A 12,790-nucleotide genomic window follows, 5' to 3' on the forward strand; every position below is an offset into this window, starting at 1 on the left:
TGCTAACTCAAAGAAAGCAGCTCAGGCTGCTGTCAGTGTTGACAGAATATCCATCAATGCAGACAGAGCATCTGCATAGCATTGCATGAGCTTAAGAAATGACATTGGATTATTACTGTGAAATTTGAGGAGCTTTTGCATAAATTCTGTTGCAGCGGCTTAGCTGGAGGTCAGAGTGCGTACAATACAATAGATAATGTTTCATCAAGCAAATTTAAGACAGATTTGCAATCATGTAACTGGGATAAAATCAACAATCTGCTATTGCAGAGTAATGACAAAGAAACTTGTTTTTTTGATCATTTGGTTTAGAACAAACAAATGCACACACTGTTCTTTTGGTAAAATGCTGATGTTTGGTCCTCTGAAATATGTCTGTAATCTTGTTAATATCAACTGAAAAGTGCTGAGGGTGCTGCTGCGCTGGTGACCTCCCCTCACACAGTTTGATCTGTGGCTGATCTGATGTCACATATCATTAATAGAGAGACGGAGAAGGGAGCGCTGGCCAGCAGAAACCAGAACTGAGAATAAAATGAAGGAGAAAAATACAGAAAAAACGAGAGACGGTAGCAAATTTGTCAAACTGCATCTTTACCATGATAAGTTAACATCACATATTGTGCAAGTATTACTGATATATATGCAAATTTCAAACAATAAAACGAACATCACATCAAACTGATGTCATGTAGTTCTGGAAGTGAAACAACAGGAAGTGATTGGAGGATTCGGTGCTGCATGTTTTTAAATGACTCCTCACATGAACAAACTTAATGTGGGATTTTTAATTACATTTTGTACTTAATGAAAACTTCGCAATTGCAAAATTGTGTTTCTTCATTAGCAGAATAGCAACAAAGGTGCAAAAGAAACAACTTCTAGCAGTGCAATATCTGTGAATGACTAACTGGATGTTTTAACCAATGACATCCTTCTTGTTTGTTTAAGCTTGCATGGATCTCGTTGAATATTTTCAGAAAATATCCACACCTGGGATATCTCAAAAACATTACCACTTATGTAATTGTTATTACTCTTTTCAGGTCAGGATGACCTGCTACAGAGTGACCTGGAACATTCCCTACATCAAAACTGCACAAACAACAATTATTCCCCTACATAAACCTCAAAATAAACTGTCTTAATGCAGTAGAATATTGCTTGGTAGAGTAGGGGCATCAATCAACTTGATGTTGTAGAAAATGCTTTTCTTCATGTTTAAACCCACTAAAATCATATTTTTTTTTTTTTTAGATATTTCATCAATTCTTGGTTATTGCTAAATCATAGACGTACAATATGACGCACCAACTTAAAAACCTGTCAAGGAATGACTATCAACATCTATTGAACTGTAAGCCCAGACTGAGAAAAGAAAGATGGCATTATCTTCCTAACTTCATCCCTGAACTGATGAAAGAGGTGAATGGAGCACAATTTTGGATCTTCACCCTTGGAGGACACACACAAAAGACACAAGTGACAAAAGTGAAAATGGAAGGAAACTACAAGGACGGGGGGGGAGGAAGTAGGCGATTGAGCAGAAAAAGATTAAGAGCAGGAAAAAGACGGCAACAAAAGGGCAGAAGGAAGCGTTTTGTCAGCTGAACTGATGACGGCCCAGGGAATCCAGAGAGGCTGCAGCGAGACAAAGAGATGAAGACCAGATAGTGGCTAATAGAAGAGGAGGTGAAAGGGGAAATGGGGGCTGAGGGACAGTGATACTCACAGGATGGAATGGGCTCTGAACAGTAGCATTGTTCTTCTCACCTTCTTCTTCAATGACTTATATTGAAAATAGAATGAAGGAGTTCTCTGGACAATGCCAGAGGAACAGGGACTCATCGGCCTGAACAAAAAAAAAAAAAAAAAGACGAAAACGTTGGAGAAAACTTGTTGGTTGGCTTTCAGACGGGGTTACAGCTAAGGGTCACGAGGGCGATGCATCTATAGAACATGGAAAAGATGTGAAAGAAAAACTCCATGAATTATTATTTTTACAAAAGAAATGGTTGTTTTTAGGGAGCACTGGGAGAAGGCAGAAAATTTTGTTTAAGTTTTGCCTCATATTTTGTCACAAGATAATGATTGTTTCTATTAATATGTAAAATAAAAATATGTATATTATATAAGTTACATACTGCAGCTTCGAGGGTGCTCAGGTTTTCATTCATAACGTTATGCAAAATATTTGCACGTGCTGCATTCTGAGATATTTTCACCCACATCGTGTCCTCAAAGGTGATGCATCTGCAAACAAAAAATGTCCCATTTTAGTCCATCTGTGGTTCACCTGCTGTTCATACTTCAATGATTTCACATAATGACATAAATGCTAAATTTAATTTAAGAGATGGGATTTAAAATATTAATTTCCAGGTAATAAAGCTCAATCTCTCCTGACTGACACCTTTTTTTTTTTTATCAAGCAGGCCTTTTTGCTCATTCATGAGTGTAAAAGTGAGGTGTTGCCGTGGCGATGGGGGGGGGGGCACTGTAAGGATCATTTAAGCCCATTAATGGCCGTGTTTTGTTGACAGGGAAAAGTGGTGTGCATTCTTGTGGAAAGGACGGTCTCACATCAATCTCTTTCATCTCTCCGTTTCCGTCGTAAGCTTCCCGCTCTCCTGTAATCCTCTCCTCCACAACTCCTCTGTCTGAAGAAAAAAAAATATTATACTGAATGCAAGTAATTACCTGGAAAAGACATTTTTGATTTATGCGTCAGTTTCCCTCTTTTTTTCAATACAAACAGACACACACACACACCTCACCTCCCAGAGAAATGATGGAGAACTTACTGGGTTCGTTGGGTGAAGTGCTTTTATACAAACTCCTCTGGACAACTAAACTCTCTGAGAAGGAACGATGCAATCGGCTCTGCAAGGAGGCAGAGAAAACAGAACCAACGTTTGTTTTTAACGAGAACGTCCAAATATTTCATGGAAATGGCAGCGGGGCATTTCATGTCGCATGTGGGAAAAGAAAAAGCCGTAACGAAATTATATGCTCAGTGGTAAACACATAGGCTTTTTTAATTTTCTGGATTATAAAATTATATAAACTGAAAAGCAGAACAGTTATTGGCAAGGAATCACAAGAATCAAACATTTTTTGTTAATCTATTTTCTCACAATATCTACCTGTTAATGGTACTAACTTGAGCTGTAGAAAAAGGATGATCTTTTATAACAAAAAAAAATAATAATCTATAATTCGTGAGATTAAATCGTTGTAACATGTTCAATGTGATTTATTCTGTGTTTTATTACAGAGATCTGTATTTTCATATCAGTGTTAAAGTAAGCCAATCATATATTCTTATCTGGTTGCTAGGCAGAGTTTGCTCATTCAGGAGTGTTTTGCTTCTCTGTCTGAAAGCCTTCAAGCTGAATAGCAGCATAAATTCAGAGTGACAGCTTGATCATCAGTGTTGCAGTCGGAGTTTTCTCGGTTGGTCTGATGATGATCATTGTGAGAAACTCTCGGTCAGATAGTGTGGTCAAGGATCCTCAAGGTGAACGAAACAAACTGCATCAGCCAACAGTTCCAGGGTTTCTGATGAATTTTATTTGATTTTTAACTCTAAAAACAGTGTTTGTGGAAGCTCAGGGGAGGGTGGATGGTTGTCAAAGCCAATTGGCAACACACCTGCACATAAGTGGACCAAACCACATTTAAACAGGTAAAAAAAATAAACAAAGACAAAGTCTAAACACAAACAAGAAAAATACCTGGGAACAAATCAAGGTGTAGACAAGACAACAAGGAGACTCAAAAGACACAGAAACCCAAAATAAACACACAGAAAAACTCAAATCAACACAAAGAAAACCAAATCCTTATACAGATTTAAATTAGAACAATTTAAGTCTTTCTCACTACCTGGATCTGATTTCTTTCTTCTTTCTTTCCTTTGTAAACTCCCCTCCCCTCTGAGTTTGTCCTCCACTTTACCCGGTCTGGTAGCTTGTCAAAAAAAGAAGAAAAGAAGGACCACCATCACTCCCTCTTCAAAGATCCCCACAATTTACACTCTCATCAGCAGAGATGGCAGAACGGATTGAAGCTGGGAGGAGAGCGGGGAGTGAAGAGGAGTGGAAGATGGAAAACCGAAAAGGGGAAAAACTCTGCAGCTCAGAGTCCAATCTGAAGTAAAGCATTATTTCACTGACGACCAGCGGTAGACACCTATTCTGACTTCAGATAAACTTCCTTTCAAGTCTTAAATACATATACTATGACAATGATATTTCATTTCCAAAGAATATCAAACACCAATTGGTAAATATTTTCTGTGGGAGCCAAGCAGTGTTGCCACATCTTATTGTTATAAGCGACTTTGGGTTTGTTTTTGTTTTTTTTAATCTATCCAATGTTGCTTTCAAATTTGAAATGCGCATTGTGTTTTTTTTTTGTGTTCTTGAAAGATTATACCAAGCTATATAAAGCTAAACTGAAACGGTATGTCGTCTGCAGTAGTGTAGTGCTCTATGTGTTTTATACCTGCTTCTGAATCATAAGAAATGACATTTTGATGTGCAACGATGGCACTTGACAAAATGTTTACTGTGTGGTGTCTATTATAACTTTTTATAAAACAAAACAGAAATACAAAGCGGTTAGAACTGCCTCGCTGCTGAAATGTCCTATGCAAATAAACTTGATTGATTGATTGATTGAAAACCATTAAAGTCTTTTGGATTCGGTCTGCAGTTGGATTTTTTGGGGGTTTTTTCATTGAGCTGGTTGCTTGTTTCTCTTACAAATCTGGCAACACTTGAGCCAAGACAACCAGGACAACTGCACTAATGCTGATCGTAAAATATCAATAACGTTCCCCGTCATCCATAGTGTGTTTCCAGTGTGCCTCTAAGGCCAAAGCCATTAGTTAAAGCTGTTCAAGGTCATACTTGGGTCTGTTGTAATATATCGTGAAAGGCTCTTGTATAAAATTCCTACGGTGCAAAATTCCTGCGAGGGTTTCTCTGGGGCAGAAGAGCTCTTGGATACTTAAATGTTTAAATATCTTAAGCTCTTAAATGTTTTCCCAAAGCGCAGTGTTAACCATAATACCTCAATATTTACAGTCAGATGTAATAGTGTGGTTGTTTATACAAAGTGAAAAAGGGTTTTGTTCCCCTAAAGATGTTTCTTTACCTACTTTTTTTAGTATCAGTTTGATTTCTGGGACATTTGGCTCTTTTGTGCCGTGAGGATAGAAAACTAAAAAAAAAAAAAAAAAAAAAACATCATAAAAGATCATAAAAATTGAGGAGAGCTTTAACTGACTTTTTTAATTTAACCATTAGGTTCAATGTGTGCAAAATACAGATAATATGCTTAACCTGCTTTGAGCACAGCAGCCGCCATATTGGCACCTTTATCTGTGATTACAGCCTGGACTCTGTCACTTCAGCCCTGCTGCTCAGCAGGGATCATGTTTTAGCTCATGTTTCCAGCACCGTTCTGTCCTGAAAAACTGGAATTCTCTAGGAAATTCTGCTGTGCTGCCATTTATACTGCAGCCTGAGACTATTTAAAAAAAAAGTTTTTATACCCAGGAGGTTTTTTACATCTTGTGACATTACACTCTCAATGTATTTATGTAGTAGAAAAAATTATATGTTTTTATTCTTTTAACAAAACTGAAATGTGTAGTGTTTTTTTATTATTATTATTATTGTGATATATACAAGTATTAGACATGAGAGAGTTAAAGGCTTTGAATGCTACATCAACAACACTAAAAGTACCCAAGTACCACACCGGTGTGGAAAAAAATAAATAAATAAAAAAAAAATAAAAGGGTTAGGGTTAGGGTTAGTCACATGGAAATAAGATGCTGTTCATCAGAGAACAAACAGCAGCATGAAGACCAAGGAGCACAGCAGACAAGTTAGGAAGTATATTGTGGAAATGATGTTCAATCCATCATCCGACAACGATATGAAGTACGGAACCACTGCAGTCATACCAAGACATGGCCGTCCACCTCAACTGATACACCAGGCAAGAAAAGTTTTGTTAGAATTAGCCAAGAGGAGTTTGGCAATCCTAGAGTAGCTTCAGAGATCAGGAAACATGGCACAAAGTAATCAACACATGCCAGACAAAGGTTGAACTTATTGGCCTATAAACAAATTGCATGTAGAAAACCAACTCTGCACATCAGACTGAATATAAAGGGCTTTTCTTCAGCAGGGACACAGACACTGGCCTGAGTGGATGGAGAGTTGGATGGAGCTAAAAGCCGAGCAATCCTACAAGACAAGTTGTTAATGCAGGCAAAAGACTTGAGACCGAGGTGAAGGTTCACCTTCCTACAAATGTTACGACATGTCGGATGTCACATTCTGTTGGAGCTGAAGTACTCTGCAGGATGTACAGTAAAATGTAGAACCACATTATTGCATAAAGGTCATTTTAAATGCCTAGAACATATATTTGACAGGAAATGGAGCCGCAAGGCTTTTTCTCCTGCCCTCATTCATAACTCCTCCTGTCAGGGTTAAAGAAACACTTGAAGACTAAATGCATAAGCTCTACGTTTTTTATTTATTCTTTGCTTTTCTCTGTAAATGTTTCATTTTTCATTCAACACGGCAAAATACAATTTCCCTCGGATTAATTATTAAGGCAACATCCATTTAAACTGGGCCTAATTCGTCACACTTCAGCACAACTTTGGCAACCTACGTTGTTCAAACTCCATTTCTGGCTGCAGATTTTCTTAAGGAGATGGTTTTAACTTTCTCCAGAACCACTTCTCTCTTTTCTGCTGAGTATCATGTTTTTCCTCCTCTGTAGTTTTCTGTCAAATCCAGATTTGAGGATCGCCCCATGCAGACTGAAGAGAACTGTGATCCGACAGAAAGAATGAAGGCAAAAAAAAAAAATTTCCTGTGGCTTAAAAACTCTGCTCTCCGTTCCTCAATGAGAACATCAGAGTTTATTGGCCCCCGTTACGAGCGGACTTGACATAAAGTGAAACGCGAGCAGAGGGAAAATTGTAACTTGATGGCTGGCTAAGTCTTGGTCAGCAAAATATTTGGCCTGAGGGAAAGGAGAGAGAGAGAGAGGATGTGGGTCTGCTCGGAACAAACTTTTCCTCTGCTGCGGATCATTTCTTTAAAACTTTAAAGAGGTTATTGTTCTTATAGAGAGAGCAGGAGGTTAAAAGGGAGCTGGAGGGAAATAACAATGTATCTGTGTAGAAGGACAAGGGTAACGACCAAATGAAAGTAACTCCAAAATGGACCAAATATAATTCTAATCAGACTAAAACTCATTGTTTACAGACCTTTCGATCCAACCTAATGGCTTGTCACATAGATTTTCCGTCACTTTGTTCCACAGCCCCGAGTAAAGATTTGACCCCTTTCTACCAGACTCAATCCATCTTCTTTAGAAATCATCTCTAAAGTTTGCTTTAAAATTGTAGAAATATTAGAAAAACATATGTAAAAAAAAAATGTACTCTCTAAATCAGCTTGTAACATTTTCAAAAATACTTGGAAGCATAGATATTTAGTTTTCTCAGTTGCTTTGGTGAATCCTCAAAACTAACTTAACTTGTCACGTCTGCACAACAAAAAGCATTTCCTTAATCCTTTGCGCAAGTTTCAAATGCTGACCTCCAGTCAAGTGATTATGTACAGTCCTGTATGTGTTTTGCTTTTCTTCCCCTACATTTTTCTTTGCACAAGTGGAAAAGTTGTAATGATGCCTGTTGGCGTCGAACCCAAATGCTAAAACTTGAGGTGTTGAGCTGAATTTGAAAATTTATTGATGAAGAAACAAGAAGTTACAACAACAACAAAAAAAAAAACAAAAAAAAAACAAAACACAGAGAGCGCAGGAAGCCAGGGCAGAATGGAAAACTAATCATAGCAACAGGGAAGTAACAGACAGGAGGAACCAACAAGTGAGTGTATGAATACCGGGGAGGTTGATTACTGATCAGATGACTAGAAACAGATTACAGGTGTGAAGGAAAACTGGGAGAGAGAAAGTGGCACAAGGGAACTAGGAAATAAATCTAATACTAAAGGATAACTAGACCTAAGAAATAAATAATCCAGGGTAACAACAACTAGAGACAAGAAATAAAGTAGTATCACTAAGAAGGACTGAACTAAAGTAAAACCGAACAAGACCAATCTAATTAAATAGGCAAAGGAACAAAGAATGATAAACCTCAAAACGACCCAAAACAACTTGAACATTCTCACAAACTAGAAAAATACTTATTTATACACTGTACATGTAAAAAAAAAAAAAAAAAAGAAAGAAAAACGTGCATCGGCCAAAACGAATGTTTCCGTCACTTTCCGTCTAACTTCAGCTCGACTCAAACCGAAGTGAAGTTAGATGTGAAAGCTTGAACACATGGACAGTGATTAAATGGAGGGGGCGTCTAAGTTCAGACGGCTTCTCCATCTCTGTCTGCCTTGCCTTGAGTCAGCTCAACTCTTTTAATTACCAATGAATAATATATGAAGTTGAACGGTTTTAGAGATCAGCTTTGCTAGTTGTTTTTTCCCCTCTTTGCTTCTCTGTCTCTTTCATTGCCTTCTAAAGCTTTCTCTCCAAATGATTTTCTGTTTTGCTGTGTCAGACAAACCTTCATGAAGACAATCTTGTTATTTCCAATTGGAAAGATACTACAAAAGCAGAAAACAGATTAGTTTAAAGAGTTTTCTTTCACTTGTGTTATTGATAAATATAATAGAAACTATTGAACTTTATTACTTAAATCACTGCCTTTTGCTGAGCTAGATCTTTTCTCTTTTACTGTCAGAGATCAGTATGAAAATACTTGCAATGTAGAAAATTTGAAGAGGAATTGATGCTTCTGTATTGTGTTAAAACCAAAAACCTTCATGAATTTTGTTGGGATATTTTGCAACAGTTCCAAATTGCACACAGAAGTATGTATTTTACACCGGACCTTCCCCTTAACAATCTCTCTACCTGATGCTTTGTTGAAACGACCTCTACAGCATCATAGGCCTTGTGCCACCACCATCTTTAAAAGTTGCCACGTACTTCGGACTTTGTACTCAAAACAGATGTCCCCGGGACACACCCGCACAAAAGTCTGTTTTTATGACCGCATGATCGGTGTTGCACAGTAAACGGACTGGCAGCACATTGAACTGTTTTGCATGTGTTAACTGAAATGATAAGATTAAGATCTGGCTCAACCAGTCAAAAGGACGTGCAACATGACAGGTGTGCAGAGGCCAATCAGACCAGGTGCCTGACCTGCTCATCAAACCTGCTAGTATCCATCTGGATTGTGGGACATGAAGGAATTTATCACAAGAAAATCAGTAAACAGAGGTGCTGTGGGGGCAGAGGGGTACGGCGTGACCCACATAGGAATCTTTACTCCTTGACGCAGTGGTCACAGGTTCGAGTCCCGACCTGATGACCTTTGCCGCACGTCTTTCCCAAGTCTCATTACCCACTTTTCTGTCTGATCACTCTGAACTAAAGGCCACTAGAGCCAATAAAACCTTAAAAAAAAGATGGCAGTCGGTACATTGACAATGAAATATCAACCGTTGTGTGGCTCACGATACCAAAGTATGTGGCAGCCTTTACTGCAGGGGTGCTGTCCTCAGGGTTAGTTTCTGCTATTTTGCATGAATGCGAAATGCATTCATGCAAAATGCTTTGTGATTATTTCTCTTTATTTTGGTCCACGTGTAGGCCAAAATAGAAATCACAGTTTGATTTAATCTTGTCGTTTCCCATGTCTCCTATATAACTTATTAAAGCAAAGGCTTTCCTCAAGTCACTGTTCCCTAAAGACCAGATCTGAGCCACGGATCTGTGTTGATCCAACAAATGATTGCTCTCCTTGCCCAGCCTGTCAGCACAGGTGGGCGGCCATGTCTCCTTTATGACAACTTTATGACCAAATGTCATAAAGTTCAACAGTACTTAATACCTTTGCAAAGTACTGGAAAGTATCCACATTTTAAAGAGTTTTTTTTCCTTCCTCATAAGCCATATACACAAGACCATGTATTTTAAAATCATGACAAGAAAACAAAGTGTCAACTAATCAGAACATATTTGATTTCTCAAAGCAGACGGAGACCAGTTGTGTCTCATTTGTCTCTTGGTCAGATCTGACTCCCTCATAGGTTTTCCCTGAGAGTGAAATTTGTGGGGAAAAGGCTGAAATTAAGAGTTGATCTTAAGTCAAACCTACCATTTATTCAGCAAGGAACACACTGATGAGCAGAGCCACTTTGGTTATTTCAGCTGCACTGGTAAACACACTCACTCCCAGATACTTTAACGCTGATGATGGCTGCTTGCTAAGTAAACCAGTTCTCACTGTCTGGCATCAGGCTTCACTAATTTGGGTTGTTTTGTAGTTTGGGCCCCGTACTGGTACATTGAGGACCAGTTGCACTTCTGCCTGGCCCCATGAACAATTAAACAACAGTTTTTTGTAACACTTTAACAGCCTGATGTCATGAAGCCAATAAACGTGTTTTCTGTGAAGCCAGACAATTTTTCAGATGTGCCACCTTATCAAAATATTTTTCTTTTCTACCTAAATGTGCTAGGAACTGCTTTTCATAGATCCAGTTACCAGTAATTATTCTACTGAATGAGAACAGCTTTACACTCAACTATTTGGCTTCATGACAACTTGAATTAAAAGGAAATAAAGTGGTTAATAGTCACGATCCCTTGTTTAGTCTCCTCAGAATCCATATGTGGCTCACACATTAACTAAATGGTACAGCAGCTTGCAATGTCAGAAGAAAAGAAAAAAAAACACCATTATTATAGGAAACTAGCTGAATGTTTAGAGATCGATGCTGGACCAAGGGTTCATTTTGAACAAATAAAATCTAGGATTTATAGTAAAGAGAGCAGAAAGTCCAAAGGATTGTAAATGTTACACCTATAGTTTTCTCTCCTCACCCCAACCAGAGAGGGTTTCCAGAACCGCCGTCTGAACCCGACTTCTTCCTAGAGTTTGATTCCGTTGACATCCTGTTTTCCATTCATTGTGGGAACGATGTCTCCCCAGGATATTTGGGTCACGTTTCTGCTGTGTCCCAAATACTGTCTGGTGTCACAAAGACAGATTTAAGGATTTAAAAAAATGTTTGCCTGAGTGGGGATTGAGCCAAGAAACCTGTACAATAACATGTTTAAATGTATTGGATTTTGACTCTGCTAAAGGGTCAATGACTGGTTCCTCAAAACTGTTAGTGTTTCCACATCACTTATATATCCACGGTTTATATCCACATATATACATAAACTGACCTTTCTGCTGCATCTATGGTTGTCATAGCAAAGCAGTCGATGACAGTGATACTATTTTCACCCTCATGTATGGTTGTGTGGCGCTGCTATTCCTGTTGCAGGAGAAGTTCTTCTGCTTTACATGAAGCACATCAGGTCAGTCATCAAGTAAAGTTCCAGTCATTAGTGATTGCTAAATATTATTATTTCCACCACCATATTCACAAGTCCGTGGCATAGAACGTTGTTGATCCAATAGAAATTTCCTCATAATCTGGACTTCAGTTGTTCCAGTATTGAAACGCTCAGATGAAAATCACCAAATAAACTGGTCCGTAGTCCAACATGAACTCCTTTACATGGAGATGTAAATGCATGGTGGGGAGCAGTTTAACACAAACCAAACCGTTTAACACATTCGGTTGATAACACAACGTAACGTAAGACAGCCAAGACAGTTGAGACAAAGATCTGACAAGGAGCAGGGAACACAGGTGGGATTAAACACACAAGAATCAGGGAAGACGAGACACAGATGGGAGCAATCAAGGGCAGACGAGACAACACAGGAACTAAACTGACAAGCAGAAAACCAAATCCTCACATTGTGAGAGAAATGTCTGCTCCAGAGTTATATCCATCAATAGACTGGAAAAGGCAGACAGAATATAATGCAAGCCTGATCAAAGTCCAACCACATGTTGTAGTGACTGTTGTTGATCACCACTTTCCGGCAAAGCAGTCAGTAAACGGTAGTCCAGCTTTTCCACTGAGCTGCTACAGATCCTGTAAAGCAGAAAACAATTCACGGGGAAATTCTTCCAACCTCATAGGGTACTTTGACGTTTTACACTCTTCTTTGCCGTCCATCGAGGCTCTTTATTGGCAAAATTCCCAGTTCTGCCCAAAGTCTGTACACAATTTGCTGTATGTGCACTGGATCTATGACAACAAATCTGATGGCATCGTAGTAACTCAGACAGAAGAGTTCTGACCATCTGGCTCCAAAATGTTTGATTCTCTTCTGCTCTGTCTTGGTCATTGTATAGTGAGTTCTTTTGATGTGTGTTGCTCCCATAAAGACCTCTCAGTAATCTGTTTCAGCATCAGACACTTTCTTGTTGAATGTCCCCACACATTAGTACCTAAGCTTTTTATATTGATAATAAAAATATATTATGTTTATCATTCACTAGTCAGTTGAACTTATCTATGGATCCCAGAAAAGTGAAGGAAATCTTGGACTTTAAAGTTCAGAATAGATACCCAGAAGGGGCAACAAACAAGCAGAGATCTGTCCTCAAATGTAAATGCATAACTACAAGGCCGCAAATATGAATGCATCATCTTGCAATGTAATTATATATTATCATAATCCCCTGAAGCCTAATATTAAAATATGCAAATGTTTGCCTTAACATGTCTAAATATTTTAGATGGGGAACTGCATTATATATGCAGAAGACAGAATATCTGGCCAAAGTTGTGTCCACAGCAGAGG

General features: G+C 38.5%; 1 long non-coding RNA gene across 1 annotated transcript; it reads right to left on the reverse strand.

Annotated features, from left to right (window-relative positions):
* Positions 1 to 1,857: 1,857 nt before the first annotated feature.
* LOC122836914 lies at positions 1,858 to 11,746 on the reverse strand. The gene is made up of 5 exons (XR_006371662.1): positions 11,311 to 11,746; positions 2,805 to 2,883; positions 2,584 to 2,660; positions 2,145 to 2,253; positions 1,858 to 1,950 (listed from the first exon to the last, which is right to left on the reverse strand). It is a non-coding gene; the product is annotated as an uncharacterized LOC122836914 (long non-coding RNA).
* Between the last annotated feature and the right edge of the window lie 1,044 nt (positions 11,747 to 12,790).

This window comes from Gambusia affinis, linkage group LG09 (assembly GCF_019740435.1).
Source record: "Gambusia affinis linkage group LG09, SWU_Gaff_1.0, whole genome shotgun sequence".
Lineage (NCBI taxonomy): Eukaryota > Metazoa > Chordata > Actinopteri > Cyprinodontiformes > Poeciliidae > Gambusia > Gambusia affinis.